Source organism: Rhinoderma darwinii, chromosome 11, assembly GCF_050947455.1.
Source record: "Rhinoderma darwinii isolate aRhiDar2 chromosome 11, aRhiDar2.hap1, whole genome shotgun sequence".
Lineage (NCBI taxonomy): Eukaryota > Metazoa > Chordata > Amphibia > Anura > Rhinodermatidae > Rhinoderma > Rhinoderma darwinii.
The window spans coordinates 100,768,709-100,793,030 of record NC_134697.1 but is presented as its reverse complement, the minus strand read 5'-3'; the positions used below and the strand labels follow the sequence as shown (position 1 = coordinate 100,793,030).

Here is a 24,322-nt window from a genome sequence, read left to right as displayed (position 1 = left end):
AGCAGAACGTCCTCAGAAGTGCAGCGTGAAGCGGAGATAGAGTAGAAATCCGACCAGGAGTGAGAAGTGTCGACTAGAGATGGTTCTCCGCGGCACAATACACAAGCAGCGATTGGGCCGAATCCAGTCCATGTGGGTTATCCTTCCCATTCCACACAATGACCATCTTGATTAAGGGCAAGTAGAAGGGGAAAAATAGCAGCCCCCGGTGGTAAGTGAAAGTGCAGCACCGTTCCTTAAAGGGTAAAACAGCAGCCACTAGTGGTCAAATTGTAGAAAACCGTAAAGATGTGATGATAAATAGTGGCCATTGTGACATCCCAACTTAGATCATCATACAACACTATGGCTCAGTGAAATTACAACAGATGTATCTCCTCCTCCTCCCTCCCCCCCCCCATAGAATTGCATCATTTCCCATGATGCATTACCTTGAGCTCTCCTTAGGTTAACTCCTTAGTGACTGGCCTATTTTAGACCACCTTGACCGAGCTATTTTTTACGTTTTCCCATCGTCTCATTCCAAGAGCTATAACTTTTTTTAATTTTGCGTCGTATAGCTGTATAAATTAAAGGAAAGAAAATGAATAGAAATCTGCAGCGCTCCATGCAATCTGGTCTTGTTTTTTGCGGGACAAGTTGTATTTTTTTAAGGCACCATTTTGGGGTGCGTATAATTTGATTAACTCTATTGGGGAGGGGGGGGGGTGTAATGGAAAAAAAACATATTTCGCCACTTTTTTTGCGTCTTAGATTTACGCCGATTAATAACATAACTTTATTCAGCGAGTCGTTACGATTGCGGCGATACCAAATCTATATATTTTGTGTGTTTTACCTCTTTTACAGTGAAAACACTTTTTTTTTTTTTTCAAAATGATTTGTTTTGTGTCTCCGTGTGTTAAGAGCCGTAGTTGTTTTATTTTTACTCTCGTGCAGCTGTGTGGTCTTGTTTTTTGCGGGTCGACTTCTTGTTTTTACCATTTGAGTAGATGCAACATTTTGATCACTTTTTATCACATTTTTTTGAAGGCAGGATGAACAGAAAGCAGCAATTTTTCCATTGTTTTTTATTTTAAGGTGTTCACCGTGCACGTTAAATAATGTAATAACTTTATAGTCGAGGTCGTTACAAACGCGGCGATATCAAATATGTGTAATGTCAGAAAATACTTTTTACGTTTTTTTTTTTCATATTAAAGGGGAAAATTGTTTTTTGAGGGGATATTTATTATAAACTTTTTGACAACTTTATTTTTAGTCCCACTGGGGGCTTCACTGTGCGATCTGATCGTTTTTATAATACTCTGCAATATTTCTGTATTGCAGTGTATTATTTCCTGTCCGTGTGAAACTGACAGGCACCTGCTAGGTCAGGCATCCACTACAGGCAGACCTGGGGGCCCTTGTTTAGCCCCTGGCTGCCATAGAAGCCACTGACACCCTGCGATGGCAATTGCAGGGTGCCGGTGGGGTAAGAGAGAGAGGCAGGATCCTCCCTCCGAAACTACTTGGATGCGGCGCTCGATGATGATTGATTGTCAATAAAGCTTTTTCAATCAACATCATACAAACATTACTGCGACGCAGCGCAAGCCAAGAAGCAGTAAATAATAAAGAACAGTCGCCAAACATAACATGACAGTATAATACACAGTACAGGCTAACCTATGCTATACATCACACCACATGCTACGCTAACATTCTTGCTTTCACTAAAGCCAAACAACAAAGCATTACAGACAAGTGATGGGGTGGGGTGAGGGGGATCACATGCCCGAAGCTTTATTGAAAGACAACACACAAGAAGGGAGAGTGGGGGGAAGGGGAGTATCAGTCCTCTTCCTCATCGACGTCCGGGCTGTCCCAGGTGGAATAGTCTCTGAGCAGGCTGTGGATCAGCCTGCGGCAGTCCTGGACGGACACACTCTCTCCGCAAAATTAGACGATTCCTGGCAAACCATATAGCGTCTTTAAAACAGTTCATAAGGCGCCAGGCCTCCTGGATTGCTCCATCCGTGTTACTCCCAGGAAATAGTCCATAAAGTACCGAGCGGTACGACAGTCGGTTCCTGGGAACTGAGTCCTTGAGTTCGTGTTCCAAGGCTTTCAACAGACCCTGTGCAAAGGGGCACTGCCAGAAAGTGTGCAAAGATGTTTCCTCCGTGAAGGGGCACCTGGGGCAGTACCGGGTCTTGCACAGGTTGCGGGCATGCATGAATGACCTAAGAGGCAGTCCTCCCTGGATGGCCATCCATGAAATGTCCTTGTGCCCATTGGTCAACCTGCCAGATGACACGTTAGTCCAAACAGTCTTCAACGTGTCGGCATGAAGCCCTGGAACAGACTCCAGCGAGTCCTTTGCTCTGATGTGCTTGTGGATCATCTTCGGTTTCCACAAGTCAGGCTTAAGACCCTCCAGTTGATGCTCCCTCACAAACCGGATAACATCTCCGTAGAACCAGGGAGCGTGCCAGTTGTAAGGGAAGGAGTTGTCCCAGCCAAAACCTCGCCAGAGGGGAAGGAGGAAGTAGCGGGACATGGCCTTGCCCGCAGAGCCGTTTGTTGTCCTTAGAGTCCTACGAACACAGTCGCATACAAAAGCGATCCGCAGCAGAGTGGGGATGTCGGGTATACCTTTCCCACCTTTGCGGGGCTCCTTGTACATAACAGTTCGCTTTACTCTGTCCATTTTCGAGCCCCAGATGAAGCGAAACACAGTCCTGGTAATGGCCCTCGAGACGGTGGCAAGAGGGGGCCTTGCCTGTGCAGTGTATTGTAGCACAGGCAAGACTTCGTTACGCAGGACCATTGCTTTGCCCTCAATAGTGAGTTGTCTGAGGCTCCACAGTCCGTTCCTTTGGTTGACTTTGGCCAAGCGTTCTTCCCACGACTTTAGGGCTGCGCCTTCCTTACCGAACCAGACTCCCAGAATTTTGATGAAGTTTGGCTTGATAGTAAATGGGAAGGAGGCAGGAGAAGGCAGGTACCATTTTCCAAAGAGCATAGCTTCTGACTTCCCGCAGGTTGACTTTTGCCCCTGAAGCGCGTCCGAACTCCTCGCAGGTCTGGACGAGTGCAGTCACCGAACTCTGGTCAGCACAGAAGACGGTCACATCATCCATGTACAGCGAGCATTTGACCTCGAAGTGTCCTGGACCTGGTGTGGTGATCGCTCTGATCTCTCAATTCTGCCGGATATCCTCTGCGAGGGTGCTATAACACAAACAAAAAGGAGAGGTGAAAGAGGACAGCCTTGTCTAACCCCCGACAATACAGGAAAGGGGTCAGTCTTCCAGCCGTTCACCAGCACCGTGCTGTAAATGTCACAATACATCAGGTTAACATACAAACAGAACAACCTGCCAAGCCGCAGCCTACGCAGATCCTTACCCATGAATTCGTGAGAGACCCGGTCAAAAGCCTTCTCCTGATCAAGACTGACCAGGGCCACGTGTGTGCGGCGGCTTTGCATGTAATGCACCGTGTCCCTCACCAGGGCAAGACTGTCGGCCACCCTGCGGCCAGGAATGCCGCAGGTTTGTTCTGACTAAATGATCCGTCCGATGACAACCTTCAGTCTGTTGGCTAATACTTTGGCGAGAGTCTTGTAGTCCACGTTCAGGAGGGAGATGGGATGCCCATTTTTCAGGTCACATCTCTCCCCCTTCCACAAGATCGTGATCATGCCTTCTCTCAAGGACGGTGGCATTCTGCCCTCCACCACCATCTCCTCATAGAGCTCCAGCGGGTCCGAACAGATCAAGTCCCCGCAGCGCTACATAGAGCTCTGCTGGGAGACCGTCACTGCCCGTGGTCCTGCCGGGTCTGAAGGATTTAGCGGCAGAGAGCAGTTCCTCCACCGTCAGGGGTACATCCATAGCCGCCGTACCTGCAGGATCAAGATGATTAGTGATACCTGATAGGAATTTATCGGCGGCTTCGGGGTCAGTGGTTTTCGGGGAGTAGAGGCTTTGGTAGTAGTCTGTGACGACTCCCATCACCTCCTTCTTCCCAAAATGCATGTTTCCAGTCTCATGTCGGAGTTCCTTCAGGGGCGTGTGGCCGGCATGGAGTTTCCTGAAAAAGAACGAGTTACATTTCTCACCCTTCTCCAGGTTCTTCACCTTGGAACGAAAGCCAATTCGCTTGGATTCCTCCACAAAGTGCCTTTTCAGGCCCTTTTTGGCTTCCTCCAGCTCCTTCCTGACGTCCCAGCCACATTGAAGGAGGTCTTGCAGGGATCGCAGCTGACGCTGCATCTCTCTGAAGTCTCTCTTCCTCTCACACGCCTGTTGACGACTTTTTGCCTGAAAGAATCAACGAAATTCAACTTTGACAAAACCTGTGACTGGTGGGAATATGTTAAAGAAAACGTTATCATTCCTCCAAACAATATAGGCGTCTCTAAGTTCCCGCCAGTACCCCCTCTCTTTCCAGCAGGGCACAATTCAGGAGCCAGGGCCGGGAGGAAAACCGTGGCCGATGGCACCCTGGAAGAGAATGGCCCTGTGGTCAGAGAAGAAGCAGGGGACCATGGAGTGCCCATGCTGCTTGACTGCCCGGGAGGTGAACACAAAGTCAATCCGAGAACGAAGTGAGCCATCGGGTCGGCTCCGTGAATAGTTCACAGAGCCGTTCCCCATGGAGCCCACAACGTCCTGCAAGGATGCTTGGGTTACCATCTCGATAAGCAGTTTGGAACTGACATCCAGCTTTCTTGAAGTGCCGGAACTTCGTCCATCCTTTTTCGATGGGGCACTTGAAGTCCCCGGCCATCACCACTGCCCTTGTGGTGGCGAGCTGGGTCCGCAGGGTCTGGAAAAGTTCCAGGCGCTCAGCCTTCATAGGGGGAGCGTATACGTTGATGAGCCTAATCGGCTCTCCTGCCCAGGAACAGTCTACGACCAAGAAGCGGCCGCAGACGAGCTCCTGGACAGAGTTAACAGTAGTTCATGCAGAGTTCCTTCTGACTGAGGTCTGTGATGGCCAAGGAATGGACCAGTCCAGTCATCTGACCTGTCCTGTCACGTGACCTTACGTCAGTGACATGGGGTCAGAGGATTCAGGCCAGGTGACTGGACTGGTCCATTCCCGGGCTGTCACCGACCCTAGTCAGAAAGAACTCCGCCGCTGCCTGCGCCGCATGACCTCAGCTCCTCCGGTGAGTCACGTCAGGCAGGGTGGAGAGAGGTAGCGATAGGCTGCCGCTCTGCTGTTTACCATGTGGTGCTATAGTACAAGAGGGGCAGCGAGCTGTGTGCGGTAATATATACAGGGAGCAGCGTGTGCGGTAATATATACAGGGAGCAGTGTGTGTGGTAATATATACAGGGAGCAGTGTGTGTGGTAATATATACAGGGAGCAGTGTGTGTGGTAATATATACAGGGAGCAGCGTGTGTGCGGTAATATATACAGGGGGCAGCGTGTGTGCGGTAATATATACAGGGGGCAGCGTGTGTGGTAATATCTACAGGGGGCAGCGTGTGTGGTAATATCTACAGGGGGCTGCGTGTGGAGCTATCTACAGGGGGCAGCGTGTGTGGTAATATCTACAGGGGGCTGCGTGTGGAGCTATCTACAGGGGGCTGCGTGTGGAGCTATCTACAATGGGCTGTGTGTGGCCTCTTTAATTTATTATCTTGTAATTTATTATTATGGTATGTCCCTTATATAACTATATCGCTTGTAAAACGTAGAAATGGTTTTAGGCTTGAGTTACATTAAAAAAATTGTGAAAAATAAATGACACCTCGTTGATTGGTAGAGAAAGCAAACACGGCGAGGGGGAAGATGTCGGGAAATAAGTTGGGGGGGGGGGCACCAATCTGAATCTTTGCCCCGGGTGCAGGAGAACCAAGCTACGCCTCTGACCACATAAGTGGAGGGAGGGGCGGGTGGGAGCGCGGTCAGGGTGCTACTTGCCGCAAATGGAGCCTGAGGAAGACGCCAGCGTAACGACTGCCGTTATGACGTCAACAGACGTCGCTAGTCGCACATGACCTTATCCGCAAACCAATGTTATGGGAGGAGCCAGGGAACACCGACACTAGGATCAGCCAATCATAAACCATGGGGGCATAAATTAAACCACAAAGCAGCAGAGCATGAGAAAAATAATGTACCACATATATATATATATATCTACACACACATGTGCAAAAAGTTAATGGTAGACCCCCAATAGACAATGAAAATATATAAAATATGGCCTATACATATGATAGGGAGTCATAGGAATGAGTGTAACACATAAAATACATCTAATAAACAATCAGTGGTATATAAAACACAGACAGCATCCTCTACATGGCACAGTCCGTGGAAGAAATCGATCAGTATTCATGTTAATTCTGTGTGTAAAAGAAAAGGAAATGCACGTGAAGAGAAATAGTGACATCATCAGAAGTCCATATAAAACCGGTACCTATAAAATGAAACAATCTGGAAAAACAAAGAAAAAGAACCACGTGCTGGAGAGTGGATCCAGCGACGCACAAGGTGAGCGATGAGGCGAAAATATCATCGAAATACAAGTCTCAAAATCAGAAATATCCGACAGCCACGACCGAGCCAAATATTCAAAAACCTCCGTATAAAACAATGACTGTATTTCATAAAGCAGAACCTACAGACTTAGGCCTCACGTACACGGCCGTGCCCGTAATCACAGTCCGCAATTAAGGGTGGGGCCGGCCGCGGACAGCCACCCACATTTTCAGCCCGTGCTGCCATAAAAAAGTGTCTGGGAGTGCGGTCCGTAAAAATCAAAGACAGGACATGTTCTATCTTCTGCCAAGGCTTCCTACGGCCCGGACAACTTCCCGCAAATATACAGAAAGGTGTTTGTGGTCAATATAAATGAAACGGTCCGCAATTATGGACGAAATCTACGGTTGTGTGCGTGGAGCTTTCAAAAAATGTTTTCATAAAAAAAATAGTGTATATATTGTGCGGTAGAGGGTATCCTGTGCGTCAGGCTCATCCACCACTCACATTCTCTATGTCGATGTGGTCCCTTCACTCCGATTCTTAGGACATAAATGGAACAAAATGCAAAAGACGCAAATTGAAAAAAAAGGAATAAGATTAAAACCAACTTAAAAACGCCATTCCAAATCCCTTGGCAATGGCGACGACGGAGCAACGGCAATGAAGACAGAAGCCATATTAGAATTGTAAATTACTCTGAAAAACCATAAATAGACGCAGCGCCGACAGAAACTTGGGGGTAATACGTTATGACGGACTATCGGGTTAGAATAGTCTTTCTTAGAGGAAGATGCATTTTCTCGTTCAGTCCTTTTGGGGAGACGGCTTTTTGCTCTCGACACGTCTGGCTTCTTTTTGAGCCACGATCCGTTTCCAATGGCCTCCCCTTCCGTCAATCAACACACGATCAGTCGGTCTTACGTGGAGCGGTTTACTGCTGCAGTCATGATCTTCAACTTTGATCGGTCCGTTTCACCTTCTGCTGCTTGAATATCCGGAACGTGTTCCCTCACACGACGGCTCAATTCATGTGATGCGAGTCCGACGTGGACAAGTCGCATAATATGCTACACCGACTGGGCTACATCCAGGGGAACGGGATATTTTATACTTTTTATTCCTGCATGAATTAAAGAAGCTATCAGACACATGGAACTGCCCATCAAGTTAGTCCATCTTAGTTCTTCCAGCCGTGTATGGTCATTTAATATTCATCAAATTGGTATTCAAAGTTTCCATGAATGAATTTCATTCTTAAAAATGACGTTGTCAATGTAACGCCCCCATAGATGAACCTTCTCAATCAAAGGGGTTGGCTCAATAAGGAATATGTGGCATTTTCTTTTGAAAGCTCGAGTCGTGCTCTCGATCACTCAAAGTGCAAAAAAAAGTGCAGAGGTACCACACAAAAAAGTACACAAAGCTTGGTCACGTATCTAAGGGACAAACTACAGGTGTGGAAGGGCCTGCCTTTATCAGTAGCAGGGCGCGTTAATTTAATAAAAATGATAGTGATGCCAAAGTTCTTGTATGTGTTGGAGCACATGGATGTGTTGGTGCCTAAAAAGCTCTTTAAACTAATAAATTCAATGTTCGCGCCGTTTGTGTGGGGGGGGGGGAGATCTAAGCTCAAGCTGTCGATTTTACAAAGACCTAAAGACGAGGCTGGGGCTGCGTTACCGGATGTTTTTCTATATTATTTGGCGGGGCAGCTCAGATACTTGATTTCATGGGTCTCCCCCCCCCTAGAGACTAATGCGGAGAATCATCTCGCTCGGGTACTGGGTTTGAAAAATCTGTGGCCGATACTGGAGCCGCATGATTTTAGACACCGCTCCCTGTTACCCTTACATAAGCTGGCGAGACGAGTCTGGCAACAGGCTAAAGATATACTGGGATATGTGGGGGTGGTGGCGGAGAGCCCGCTATGGGATAATCCGAGCTTTCCCCATTTGCACGGATTGGTAGGGAAGAGTTACTGGTCAGCTAGAGAGGTAGTCGCTCTATCACAATTGCTAACGGAAGAAGGGGTGGTAATGACGGTGAGTGAGATTCGGGCGGCATTTAATATACCGCCAGGGGATGAATTATACTGCATACAGCTGTACCATGCTCTATTAGCACAATTCCCAGTGAACTCCGTGACTCATTCCAGTTGTGACCTAGTGGTGAGGCTGAGCACGCCGTTTACAAGGGGCGTTGTCTCCCAAATTTATTCTTATCTAATGGAGGCTAAGATGCGAATGGAGCCCCTGGGGGTGGAGGATAAGTGGCGTGCGTTAATTCCACAACTCACAGCAGAGGAATGGAGGGAAGCGCAGGGCTCCCATCTGCTGGTTTCACCAGCTGCAAATAATAAACTAGTGCAACTGTACATCATACACCAATGTTATTTAACACCTGTAAAGCTGCATCGTATGGGAAGAATGGAGTCCTCACAATGTCATAGGTGTGGAGAGATGAGGGCAGACTTTATACACTTAATGTGGGGTTGTCATCGGATTCGTTGCTTTTGGGAGGAGGTGGTTACATTATTAATGGCAGTGATGGGGAGGACGATACCTTGCAGGCCTGAGATATGTTTACTGGGACTGTTAAATGAGGAGCAATGGTCATTATATGAGAAGATTTTCCTCAGAGAAACACTGTTTATGGCAAGAAAGGCGGTGGCCATGAGATGGATGGCGGATAGATCCCCGACAGTAGCGCAATGGCGCAAAATGGTTAATGACATACTTCCATTTGAGAAAATAGTGTACAAACATCGGGGCAAGGCGGCCAAATTTAATTTGATCTGGGATGGTTGGTGCTCATCGAGTCTCACTCACTGCACAGTCCAAGGGCTGACAGCTGATCTGGCACAAGCGGGGGGTGGGAGAGGGTAAAAGACTAGGAAGAATGACATGTCCAGGTGCTCCAGGGTAGGAAATATAAGAAGATTGGAGCGAGGTGATAGAATATTGAAGTGTGGGAGTATTTCTATTCTCATGATGTAATGTAATAAAAGCCGGGTTGGTTGGAATTGAGAATCCTGTAGTATGTGTGAGTGGTCTGCGAACCATGGGTTATTATGATGAATACCTGCGAGTATTCCCTTTGTATAAATTGATTCTTCTGACATATGTACTATTGAATGTGTAATGTTCTACTGATGTATGTGATGGTTTGACTCTGACAGTTACTTTTAATAAAACGAGTTTAAAAAAAAAAAGTACACAAAGGATGCGGCCTATCGCCGCCCTACTCCTAAAGGAGAGAGGCCCCTGCATAACCATTCTCCGAACCATAGGCCCAAAGGATCGATGGTCCCCCCTTGCGGAAGCTCAGAAAGACCCAACAGCACTCCCAGGCTTCTACCTGGGATGCCACCCCAGTGTCCACCTAGGGGCGTTCCCACAGCCCCAGGAACAGATTGGCATATGAGGGCACACGTGGCGCCCCCATAGCAGTACACTGGAGCTGTAGGCACACAGAAAAAAGTTATGAACCAAGAAGAACTCAAGTAGCTATAAAAAGAGCTTTGCTAAGTCAAGATCGACCTCAGGCATCAGCAGAAAATGTCTCGTTGCCATCAGCGTGAGGTTTACAGGGGACAATAGTCATATCGGGTTCCAAACAAATCCCATTCATCTTGCGTAAAATATCTGTGGTGTCCTTCAGGTAAAATGGAAGAGTTTCATCTAGAGGACGCAGGACATATCCCATTCATGCCGGAAACAATTGGACGTCCGTAGCGGCACGCTTATGGATTTTCCATCTTAGCTTCCGTCGGATCATTGACAATCATATTGTCCTCATATTGGCTTTTATGTGTAACGCCTCTAGCAAAATGTATTCAAGTTCCCTCCGGAATTTCCTGAGTGGATTAAATGTGAGCTTACGATAACACGCAGGACCACGGAGCTGCCTCCCTTTCGCAAATCAGCTTGGGCCAGAGGACGGTTTGATATTTATAATTCTCTGCGCACAGTTGTCATGTTTGATGGTTCCTTGGATGCGTTTGAATTCCTCAGCGACAACAAACAAATCAACGATAGAGCAGGGAATTTTTTGGGATTTGGGAAGAACCGTACAAGGAAACTTACCGCTGGACTTATCCCTCTGCTCATCCAGAAGACCCTGGAGTGCTCTTAAAGCTTCGTGCTCCTCACGTGTGGAAAAAACAGTGGGTAATGTGTCCCGATGGAAAATCTGTTTGAAAATAAATGGTACTTTCAGGGTAAGGCCACACGGAGCGGCCCTGACACGGTCGCAACGCGGCCAACATTCGAACCGGCACCATGTCCGGTGTGGCTGTCAAATAGCCTGTTAGTGGCCGCACGTTAATGTGGATAAAAGGTCCCTTTATCTACAAAATCGTGCGCCCGTGAATTAATACACCCTTTATGGCCGCACGATTTTGCAGGTTACAAGTTACCCCCTATCCGTAGAGTAAGGGGTAACTTGCTGATCGGTATGTGTCACACAGCTCAGACCCCCACTGTTAACGAGAACGGGGAGCCCGAATTTGCCCGAACCCAAAGTTTGAACTGAGCGGTAGGTCACTCATGCGTACTGCCACTCCATTCATTCTCTATGGCAGCGCCTGAAAAAGCCGAACACTGCACTCGGCTATATCCGGCGCTCCCGTGGGGTAAGTTACCCCTTACCCTACGGATAGGGGGTAACTTGTATCCAGAATACCCCAAGGTGTTTGACCGTGTCAGGGCCGTTCCATGTGGCCTTACCCTCACACTGGCCAAGTTTGGCTGGTGCAACGAGCGACGTTTATCGAGACAGAATTGTTAGGATTAGTAGCAGGACCGCGGCTAATCAATGATTCTGTTATCTCTGCGTTTGGGCGTTGCTAGGCAATGCCTGTCTGAATCTGGTCATCATTTAGCTTTGCCTGGTTATTTAGGGCGGAGTACTTTTTTTGAGCCTGTATATACTTCAGGCCTGGATTACTCCGGTACTGGTTATATGCGCTAACTCTTTCCAGATTCTTGTTTGTGACTTTGTTTCTACTGTGGAACCTGTTGGTCCTCTGAGAGATCCAGTTTTTGTATAGTGGTTTAATGTGTATCCTGGGATCAGTAATTCCACTGGTTTGTTTGCCTTTCCTGTGCGTTTGGTCTGCTGCCAAGCTGTTGTCTTACCCTGCTATGGCATAGTATTCAGATAGGGTCAGCGAGTGCTGTCTATTGTCTATTCATCTGCCATCCTCTCCCTTTATGCATCGTCTCGATCGTCTACTATCTTTGGTGTTCTGTTCCGCTTGTCCACTGGTGCCTTTTTGTTTTCGGTCAGTATTGATGTGTGCTTCACCCACGTGATAGCGATTGTCTGGTGTTGCAGTCTTGAGCACCACCAGTAGCGTAACTCTTTTCCTTATGTTAGGCTGCTTCTACCCAATCCATCTTCATCAGATGTGCTTATTTGTCCAGAAATATTTAGAGTAGGGGTTCCTGGGATTGGTTCCATACTTTTCAGATTACTTTTTTGCTAGCCGTTGTGATTAGATGAAGCATGCGCATATCTTGTTTATGGCTGGTATTAATGACGAAATAGCTAAATATTCCCCAGGTGGAGGTAAAGGGCCAGTTCACACTGAGTATTTTGTTGCTGATTTTAATGTGGAAACCGCGCCAAAAAGTACCCAAATCGTGGGAGGAGTGGTTTTCAAAGAAGTGACATGCCCTTTGTTCGGGCGTTTCAGTCTCTGCCTCCCATTGATGTCAATGGGAGGTCGGAGATCGTGTTTTTCATGGCTGTTTATGCCCGGGGTGCTCATTGGCCGCAGGTGGAAAAAACGCAGTGAAAAACGTGGCAAATTTTCTGCCCGAAGGTCAAAATCAGGAATTTTGAGGCAGATTTTTCTACCTGCAAAAAAAATCAGTGTGAACAGGGCCAAAAGGAAATTCGTTAATTGTTTGGCTGTGAAAGTTCTGACCTTGTTCCAAAATATTTGTATTTGCGGCATTGCCGCAGGAAGTGTTGCAGGTTAGCTTACGGTTTTTCTACCTTTGGTGGGAGATATATTAGGAGTGACTGGAGCAGATATGAAAGATTCGGGAACTTTTATGATGTTAGCGTTTTCCACAAATAGAAGGGTAAAAATGTCGCCAGGTTTGTCAGGTCTGTTCTAGTGAGTTTGTATTTAGAGGGTTCACGCTAAACATTTTTCCGTCAATACATGAAATCAACATTTAAATATGCAAAAATAATAGAAATTGGGGAGGGGCAAGAAACGTTGTTACAGCACTGTAGAAAGAAGACCGGGCCAAAGTTCCACCTATGAAATGTCTCCGTCGAGATGTGCCAGGAGACCTTGGTCCGGGCAGAGCAGCATAGACGGAAGTTGGCCGGGTCATTGGCTGATATTGTTGCTGCAATTGTGGTGCGAATATATAAACAGAGTAGCGATTGGTGATAAATCCCTGTTGTGAGGGGTCGGCTATTGAAGGGAGAATATCTTGAATTTGATTGGTTAGCATCTTTAATAGGAATTTATATACCAGATGCCCCACCTTCGGACTCTGTGTGCTTTATTGTATCTACCGGTTTGCAAAGGGCACGGCTGACACCCCTAAACCCAATAGTTAGGAGGGCTGTCCACATAATTATGGCTCTTGCACCAAAAAGAAGAACCAAGGAGTCTCTAAGTCAAAAATTACATAATCTTTTTATTTGACAATATTACACTGTTTACAAAAAACAAGTTTCTAAAAATGAATCACAAATAAAAGCATGGCCGCCACATGGGTCAATATACATCAGATATGGTCATATATGTAAAGACACATTACAGTATACCTCAAAGACAACAATGTAGGTAGTGTGATGTAAATAGGATGAGGTATACAGGCTACAGGTAATATGTTAAACTGCTTCAGGAAAACGGTAAGAGGGATGAGACTCCCATGTATGGAAAATGCAAAAGAGAACAGGACTGAGAAACAACGTGTTATAATGTCCAAAAAGAAAAGCTCAAATATGTGTAAATATCGGGGAGTTGTTCATGCATATATAAGAGAGCCCAAATACCATGAACCAGCAAACACTGAACCAAGGAGCACTATCAAAGTACTAACCCATGTAGCTGAGACTCCAAGAATGGCGGCCGGCCCCAACGCGTTTCGGCTTCCGCCTTCGTCTGACGAAGGCGGAAGCCGAAACGCGTTGGGGCCGGCCGCCATTCTTGGAGTCTCAGCTACATGGGTTAGTACTTTGATAGTGCTCCTTGGTTCAGTGTTTGCTGGTTCATGGTATTTGGGCTCTCTTATATATGCATGAACAACTCCCCGATATTTACACATATTTGAGCTTTTCTTTTTGGACATTATAACACGTTGTTTCTCAGTCCTGTTCTCTTTTGCATTTTCCATACATGGGAGTCTCATCCCTCTTACCGTTTTCCTGAAGCAGTTTAACATATTACCTGTAGCCTGTATACCTCATCCTATTTACATCACACTACCTACATTGTTGTCTTTGAGGTATACTGTAATGTGTCTTTACATATATGACCATATCTGATGTATATTGACCCATGTGGCGGCCATGCTTTTATTTGTGATTCATTTTTAGAAACTTGTTTTTTGTAAACAGTGTAATATTGTCAAATAAAAAGATTATGTAATTTTTGACTTAGAGACTCCTTGGTTCTTCTTTTTGGTGCAATATATTTTGGGAGTACAGTCGTAAGTTATAAGGGATGATATACATAATTTGTGCCAGATGATGCAGCATGTATGCCCTGTATATAGGATTTATTATAATTATGGCTCTGTAGTGTATGTACTCAAAGAGCTAGAACAGGGGAGTGGGACCCATAATGAATCTGCATTGTTGGATCGCTTGCACAGTATACTGCACTACTTATGTTCGTACCGGCTCTTTAAGGGCTTCATAGGAGCACAAACATGGCAGACATGGGGGCCTGCATTGACAACCATCGCAACCATCTCTTTCTAACGGCTTAGATACCGTGGTCGCTATTGACCCCAGAATAGTTGTTAAAGGTCCGGAATAAGGGGTGATCTTCGATTCTGGCCGTTACAGTGGTGAGGGGTTGACTGTAAAATATAGTCGACACTTGCCGAATATGGAGCGGGCTCAGTCCGTGAACATGCTCCATACTTCCCATTGCTGGGTACGACGTGACTGTACCTCAAATGTCGGGAAAGGGTTAATACTATTTGAGCACTTACTGAATGTCACAGCCTACCCGGATATTGTCTTAGTCCATGCGCATCCAGCAGGATAATCCATGTCGTGAAGAAAACTCCATCTCAAGCTGGTTCTGCAAACACGACTGCGACCTCCACGAGCACGACAAGGACCTCCACGAGCACGACAGTGACCTCCACAAACACTACAGTGACCTCCACAAACACGAGTGACCTCCACAAACACGAGTGACCTCCACAAACACGAGTGACCTCCACAAACACGACAATGGTTGCACAGTTACGAATCTTAAACCAATAGATCACGTCTGGGATGTGTAGATAGAGAAATTCACACCATGAAAACACGGCTGAAATATTGTCATGATGGACCAGAATCCCACATTGTTCAATCAAGAAGTCCACACCGATTTTAAGCTTTTCACCAACATTGACTGGAAAGCTACTCTGAGCCCCCCACAGGTCAGTATAAAATAAAGAAATTAAGACAAAAAGTGCCCACCTCTCCGAATCCACAACTATTATAGACTTTCTGCGTGATGCGAATGCGTTATGCATGGACGTTATAACTGTTCTCACCAGTTTGTTCGTGGATCCTCGGTGTCGTCTGGGAGATGGTGCTTGGAACCCAGGCAACGCTTGGCACAGCGGGTAGAGGCGGTCGGATGGAAAGGCAGAAGTCAGGACAGGCGGCAGGCGTCGTAATGGGTATGGAAGAAATAGGTCAAGGCATGCGGCAGACGTCGTAACTGGTATGGATAGCAATGGGTAAAGGCAGGCGGCAGACGTCGTAACGGGTATGGATAGCAATGGGTTAATGCAGGCGGCAGGCAAGGATAGTCAAGTACAGGCAGGAGGTCAGTAACGGGAAATCCAGACAAATGCAGAAGGGAAGGAAACAGAGAACCAGGGCACTGGGGAACTTGGTTGAACAAGCACAGAAGGAGGGACCTTAAATAGGAAGTCTATAGAATTAAGGCGTGCGCTGGCCCTTTAAGACAGAATGAGTCCGCGTGCGCGCCCTCTAGTGACTGCAGCCGCACATCAAGGATGACGGCCGCGGAGGGTGGTAAGGGATGCACTCACCTGTCGCCGCCCAGGGCCAGCAGAGCGTCCGGACCGGGTAAGTGGAGCTCGGGATGAGCATATGGTAATGGAGGGCACAGGAACCGGAGCAGAGGCCGTGGGGAAGGCGGGGAACGGCGCGGCAGCCATTACAGGCGTCAGGGGTTTAAGCATTAAAGAGGTTGTCCCATAAAACATATGTATCCTCTATTCACAGTGATCACTGGGGGTCTGACCGCTGGGACCCCCAGCGATAAGGAGAACAGGGGACCAAAATTCCCCTGAAGTGCTCCATGATAAGCATTAGACTTGGGACTGTGTCCGGCAGCTTCATAGAAATGAATGGAGCGCCGGTCGCGCTTGTGTGCATGAGTGATCGGCGCGCCATTCATTTCTATGGAGCTGCCGGACACAGACCTCAAAAGTCCCAAGCAACTCATGGAGCACTTCGGGGGACTTTAGGTTCTCAGTTCTCCTTATCGCTGGGGGTCCCAGTGGTCGGACCCCCAGCGATCACACATGTATCCCCTACATGTGTTTTATGGGACAACCCCTTTAAGTACGTTTCCGGTCAGTCAGAATGTACTTTACGCCAAACATGAAATAATTACCCACAGGCATCATTTAGTCTGTTCTACTCGGCCCGATCTACTTTTGTGATTTTACTAAATACGTCCGCAAGTAAGCAGCACACAACATATAAAGGGTTACACCCGAAACAGGAAATGACAAATGGCTGAAAAACACGCAGCTACATCCAGAACAGGGGTCGCTCTTCCCCGCGTTGCCTGGTGAGGCGGCCGCTGAGAGCAGATTCCAGGCTGGGACTAAGTGAAGTGAAGAGAGCCCCGCGCAGGTATCTGCAGCCAGCGGCCACTTTACCAGGTCAAACAGGGCCGGGTGGTCACGTTCTCGATATAGGTGCAAGTCCCGGCATCTATCGGATATTTATGGGATTTCCAGTTGGGAATAATCCTTTAAGCTCATGACTGGACTTTAGTAAGCACTCCTTACTGATCAGTACATAAGCGCAGTGGGCCGCAAACTTGCGTTTTCGGAAGCCCAAATACAAGAAGTTTTTAAAAAGATTCCTGCCTCTTCGAGCATGTATCAGAGGAGATGCGCGCTAGGGTCAGGCAGTTTCTATGGGCCAGACGAGACTGCTTTATAGAGTATCCTGCCTAGTGCGATCACAACTCTTATGAAACAATGTTCTCATCACAGCCCTTGGCACAAATAACTGACTCCCGGAACGCACGGTTATTCACGGAAACCTGCTAACCCGGAACTGTTGGTTAAAGGTTCTCTGGGACTTCGCCATAGATGGCCTGTTCTTAGTATAATCAATGTTTGATTGATGGGGGTCTGACCTACAGGACCCCTGCCCATCAGCAACATTAAAGGGGCACTTAGATGGAAAGAGCAGCAGTAGCAGACACAAGCCCCCATATGGACGAGCTCACTGCGCCTGCGTCAACTATGAAGCGCCCCTTCACTGTGCTTATGAGCGAGGTCCCGGAGGTTGGACCCCCACCAATCAGGTTGGACCCCCACCTTTTTGTTTAAACCCACAGTATTTATACCATTTTGTTCTTAAAAATAAAACACGTATGCATTTTTCGCCACCTACTAGTATTTTCTTCCACTTTTAGAACAATGACACGGATACATATACAAAACGGTGCAATATATACAGGATTTCCATACCAATATTAAAAGCCTACTTCATTTTTTTCTATAACTCTAAGTGTATGTAAAGGTGATAAACTTTGTAACATATCGATTTACAGAAGAACGCCTCTTTTCACCGATATGTGGCTATTGCCGTGTCGATCTGTTCAGAATCTCTGCACTCGCTAAAAAAAAAAAAAACGAGGCATGAAAATTGTGACGGCTCATATTACAGAGAAGAGAGAATCTCTCACCAGTGATTGATTTAATAAATTGCGGTCAGAAATATTGTTACTCCAGTTCACACACTTACGGCTTATTCTACAAGTTCCCCTGGAATCGTAGGTACGCTTTAAAAGTCGATAACGTGATGGACGGCATTCAATCTTTGAAGACCGATAGCCATTAGGAATAAATAAAATAAAAATGTAAAAAAATATCACTTCGGGTATTGTCCTCTTTACATTTAGCATTGGGACGGTGTATTGGAAAATATGACCACTTATGATTAGTGCGCTCCCGTTTTTTTGTAGATTTATAGTTCATGAATCAATTAAAAATAAGGTTAGAGTTTTAAGCCATTAAGGATATTCACAGAAGCTTTAGTGTTTCAAAGAACGTGAGCCGGTGTATTGTAATTATCCACAGCACCCCCTTCACTCTAGTAACATTTTTGGAGAAAAACTACAATGGCTTCTCACAAGCCCTCTGATGTTCCACAAGGTTAGCTTTCCTTGTATAACATTTCCCACACTGAGAGCAGGAAAATGGCTTCTCCCCAGTGTGAATTCGTTGGTGCGTGACAAGGTTCGATTTCGACGTAAAGCATTTCCCACAATTGGAACAGGAATATGGCTTCTCCCCAGCATGAATTTTCTGATGCTCATCGAGGTTACACTTCTTGGTAAAGCATTTGCCGCACTCAGGACACGGGAACGGCTTTTCTCCCGTATGAACTCTCTGATGTTTAACAAGGTTATACTTCCATGTAAAACATTTCCCACATTCAGAACATGAATACCACTTCTGTGCCGTGTGAAGGCTCTGGTGCCGCATTAAATCCGATTTCTGAGTGAAACGTTTCCCACACACCGTGCATGAAAACAGCCTCTTGCCGGTGTGATGACTCCTCTCATGCCTAAAAAGTTCAGATTTCCTTGCAAAACATTTTTCACACTCGAAACATGAAAATGGCTTCTCCCCTGTGTGAATTCTCTGATGCTCAACAAGATTGGACTTTTTGGTGAATGATTTTCCACACTCAGAACATGAAAACGGCTTCTCACCCGTATGAATTCTTTGGTGTTGAATGAAATCACATTTCTGGGTAAAGCACTTTCCACACTCAGAACACGGAAATGGTTTCTCCCCCGTGTGAATTCTCTGATGTCGAATAAGATTTGCCTTCTTCTTAAAGTACTTTCCACATTCAGAACATGGATATAAGTTTCCACCAATGTGGTCTGCATTTGTATCAAGAGAGTGTTCCTCATCATTTGAGGGATCAAACGGTGGATCCCTACTGTGAGGAGCTCGGGGCACATTTGTGCCGATATCCACTGGAATTTCCTCCTCCTTAAACTGCCGGTCGCTCGCCATATCGGTCTCCTCCTCTTCATCCTCAATAACTTTAATATTAAGCAGATCTTCATCCTGAACATACAATTATTTAGAAAAAAAAATTGGATTTCATGAAACAAATTTGCTTTGGTTGTTTTTGAGACTTTAGCTAATTGTACCTGTGGACTCTGTGGGACATCGAGATCTTCCTCCTCCTCATCTGGGGAATAAAGAGGACTTGGACAGATCTCTTGACGCTCTTTTTTTCTCTTCACGGATCCATCTATAGAAAATACTGTGCCTGAATACATTGTTTACATGTGATTATGAAATTAAAAGTGTGTCTAGGTAACCCTCAAAAACAGCCTCGGTTTTCTGCTCCTGAACTAGACGAAAAGGTGGGCGAGGGTGAAGTCTAGGAGTGGTTTCTACTCGGATGCTCTAGTCTTCGTCATCAATCAATTAGATCGGTTCTATATAAACGCTCCTGACTCTGGGCTCCTTACCAGTTATTACTTTACTACCTGGTTCTTTGCCTTGTGCTTTGTGAGTATTCCTCGTTACCCCTCTTTACATTCTTCCTTATTACTACTGTTTGACCTGCATTGCCCTAACATTTTTGCCTTCTGATTTGGTACCGCTGTGTAAATATACTATGTATGACCTGGACGGTGTCTATTTCTCTTTTGCCTGCGGATTTTGTATTGCGTTACCGCTCTGTTGTTGACCTTGGCTAGTCTTACTTGTCTACCTGTACGCAGCTGCTTGGTGAAAGCAAGATGAACTTTTCCACCAACAGGGTTCACTCAGTCTGCTAGCTAGGTTCCTGATAGTGGGTTCACCCTTATCAAAGTGGTTCTTCTGCTTTAGGCAGGGCCCAAGTTCCCTCAGGGGCATCGCAGGGCTAGATCGCCACCTCTTGCCGAATCGGCCAGCTAGCGCCAAGTCTGGTAGTGGGGGCGCTTTTGCTGGACTGGTTACTTTTTGTCAGAGACATTACATTCTCCAAGTGGAATGATGTAAGCTGATGTAGGATGCAAACATATCAACAGACACGTCACAGGTTAAACTCTTTCGACCATAGATTTGGCCAAAGTATAAAAATTACAACATCATCTAAAGATGAAAGTAAGCAAATAAAATGCAGAAAACGAATCTTCCAGACCAACGTCTTCCAACGTCGGGAGTCTGAATTCCTTGGTGAGGAAGTAACTATATATTATGATGTTCCCAATATGTGACGGTTGTCTATATAGCAGTTCTAAGTCACCTGGGCTGGTGTCCACAGGACTTTCCTCCCCCTTATACGGCTGATCACCCATCATATATGTTTCTTCTTCTTCTTCCTCTTCTTCCTCCTCCATAACTTCTACTTTAATATCGATCAGATCTTCATCCTAAACAAATGAAAAGTCGTTAGAAATAACTTTATACCTTGACTTTCGTGGCATTTTAGAATGTGATGAACTCCATGTTATTCACCTGATGATCCTGTGGAACATGGAGATTGTCCGCGGGACAATCCTGGGAAGAAAGAAGCGTCTGACTGCTCTTCATAGACCGACCTATAGGAGATACAGAATTATAGTCTGAATACATTGAATAGACAAAATGTGATTACTGGAAGTCGGATATTCTTAGGCGACCCAAAAACGGCTCCACCCTTTTACAAGCTCTCAGCTTACCCATTGATGTGTGATTCCGGTGGTCCACCATCATGACGTCCTTGTACAGATCCCTCTTTCCCGGTGATGTGTGGTCACGGTGGTCCTCCATCATGACCTCCTTGTACGGATCCTTCTTACCCGGTGATGTGCGGTTCCGGTGGTCCTCCATCATGGCCTCCTTGTACAGATCCCGCTTTCCCAGTGATATGGGGTCCCGGTGGTCCTCCATCATGACGTCCCGGTGGTCCTCCATGATGTTCTTGTACAGATCCCTCTTACTCGGAGGTGTGCGGTCCCGGTGGTCCTCCATCATGGCGTCCTTGTACAGATCCTTGTGTTCTTCTATATACTCCCACTCCTCCATGGAGAAATAGACGGCGACATCCTGACATCTTATAGGAACCTGACACACAATGATACAGTCATCACCCAGACAGATTATACCTTGTGTTATTATATAATGTCCCAGCATTCCCGGCAGTGTCACCTCTCCAGTCAGCAGCTCGATGATCTTGTGGGTGAGGTCCAGGATCTTCTCATCGTTGTATTTCTCGGATGATGACGCGGATGTACGGAGGTGGGGCTATTGGTGAGACACTCTCCCGATGTCTTCTTCACTAATATATAACCCTGTGTATGGAGAAAGATCATTTATAATGAAAGCTAATCTATAAATGATTAGAAGTGCAGGTGGTAGGACACGTACAGACGTCGCCCGTGTTTCCCACTTTACACACAATACAGCTTGTCGATCGGCGCTCGCTGATCACTTTAGACGGAGCAATGATCGTTTAGTATAGGGACAAACTATCCTTACGATGGTCGCTCATCCCGATGCATTTACATCATGTCGGCAGGACATCTGTTTACATGGGGAGACAATTTTATATGCTGCATAAACGATCCGATGAATGAGCGTTTCCCGTTCATCGGCTGATCGTTGCCCTATTTACACAGGGCAATGATCGATAACGACCGCTAGTTTGCCCGATCATTGACCCATGTATGGCCCCCGATCACGTTTGTTCAGCTGAGAGAACTACCGCGTGCTAAAATGATAAATGCCTTTTGTAGCTGTAAGTGATGTCATCGGACATATATCCCGGAGTCAGCAGGTAGATCATCTCCAGGGTGAGGGTCAACGTCCTCTCGTCATCTTATTCCTGCTGGCGGTGCAGTTGGCCTCAGGTCTTGTGGAGCTGATCGTCTATGACCACTGTAATGCAGGAAGATAAATGGACATAAGACTATAGATTATATTATGGAGGGGTCAGGGAGATGTCAGAACATTCACCATATGAAAGAACTTGCTTTACATGCAGCTGCCGGAGGTTGGGCTTGTTAGACTCTCTGGCCCAGATTTACGAAGACTTGCGTTTCATACGGCGTTTATAGATTGGAGGCCGCTAGAGTGAGAGGTGACAAATTTATTTGGAGGTGCACGACCCTTATTGAGTTTATTGCTTCTTGGGCTGTCCGTGCGCCACAATGGGAAATCTATGCCAGCTTCGAGCGGTCTTTTATATATTGGTTATATTAAGAAATGTATATGTCTAATCCTGGCCAGTTACATCTGGTCATCCGATATTTGCCCCACTGATACATTTCCCCAGTGTTCCGTCACGAGTGGGCGCTAGTTTCTGCTCTATGATGTATATATACATGGCACCGGGATCTCGTGGGTACGGCTACTGTAACCTCGAGTTATACACAGCCGGGAGATAACTCAGATTCCAGCCATTGAACCCCTTAGATGATGCGGTTAAAGGGTAACCAAACGTTTGACGAACTTCTAACACGTCATAGTGACAGAGCAGCAAGGTCAGAGCACTTAGTCCCCACCAATCGCTACATCGAAGCGACAGAAGGTCTCGTGTGGGCGCTCAACAGGTCCATGTCTGTTCGGCTTTTTCCAGAAATCAATGTCCAATACATCGGCTTTCTGTAAAAAGCTGAACGGAAACTAAGTGGGCGAGCGCTTCTGGTCTCCGTGCTCGGACCCCCACCAATCCAGACTTCTGACATGTCACTATGACCTCAGAGGCTTGTCAAACGTTTGGTTACCCTTTTAACAGCGACCGCAACATCTGAGCTGCTTGACAGAGAGAGGGGGGGGGGGGCTCAATCTTTCTTAACATCGGTGCCCCACGACCCCACCACAGGGTGCCGCGGGTGAAACACTAATAGTACGGCAGTAATATATGAAGTATTCCAAAGTATTATACAAATGATTAAAATATCGCGGCTTCTGGTCCCCGAGTAGGAAAGAACAACATTAAGATCATTACAATTTTATAAAATAAAAAAAATGTCTCCCCAAAAAGCATGGATTTCTGGAAAATAGTAAAAAAAAAAAATAAATTTTATGGTAACGACCAGGCATTATTTACACCGTATCACGTATGGCGTGAAAAATAACCTAACAAGAATGGAGATCACAACAGATTCACTAATTCACCCCGAACCTCAAATACATAGTAATTGTCCAAACCCTTCACAGCGGGCAATCACAGGATGGAGCCCCCCTCCCCCCCCTCCATCTGTTCCCATAAAGTCTTCTAATATTCTGAATATACCAACAACTTAATGGGCATAAACCCCACCGGTCCACCGATACCAACCGGGACATCACCCAACCAATCGACCGATCCCAACCGGGACATCACCCAACCGGGACATCACCCAACCAATCGACCGATCCCAACCGGGACATCACCCAACCGGGACATCACCCAACCAATCCACCGATACCCACCGGGACATCACCCAACCAATCCACCGATACCCACCGGGACATCACCCAACCGGGACATCACCCAACCAATCCACCAATCCCAACCGGGACATCACCCAACCAATCCACCGATACATCACCCAACCGGGACATCACCCAACCAATCGACCGATCCCAACCGGGACATCACCCAACCGGGACATCACCCAACCAATCCACCGATACCCACCGGGACATCACCCAACCGGGACATCACCCAACCAATCCACCGATACCCACCGGGACATCACCCAACCGGGACATCACCCAACCAATCCACCGATACCCACCGGGACATCACCCAACCGGGACATCACCCAACCAATCCACCAATCCCAACCGGGACATCACCCAACCAATCCCCACCAGGACATCACCCAACCGGGACATCACCCAACCAATCCACCAATCCCAACCGGGACATCACCCAACCAATCGGGACACTATTCACCGAAGATGACCCAGTGCTGTGCCCGGATCTGAGGAGCACCCAACTAAAGGGCAAGGACGGAAAGTATATAAATACTGTCTGCTGGGGCCCTGTATCTAATCCTATCATGTGTGATACTATCTGCTGAGCTGTGTATCTAAGCCGATCATGTGTGATATTGTCTGCTGAGCTGTGTATCTAATCCTATCATGTGTGATACTGTCTGCTGGGGCCCTGTATCTAATCCTATTCATGTGTGATACTGTCTGCTGTGCATCTAATCCTATCCTGTGTGATACTGTCTGCTGAGCTGTGTATCTAATCCTATCCTGTGTGATACTGTCTGCGGAGCTGTGTATCTAATCCTATCATGTGTGATACTGTCTGCTGAGTGTGTATCTAATCCTATCATGTGTGATACTGTCTGCTGACCCACTGTATCTAATCCCATCATGTGTGATACTGTCTGCTGAGCTGTGTATCTAATCCTA

The 24,322-nt window shown here is 46.6% G+C and overlaps 1 pseudogene; it reads right to left on the bottom strand.

Annotated features, from left to right (window-relative positions):
• Positions 1-17,335: 17,335 nt before the first annotated feature.
• On the bottom strand, positions 17,336-23,425 carry LOC142663104 (uncharacterized; annotated as a pseudogene).
• Between the last annotated feature and the right edge of the window lie 897 nt (positions 23,426-24,322).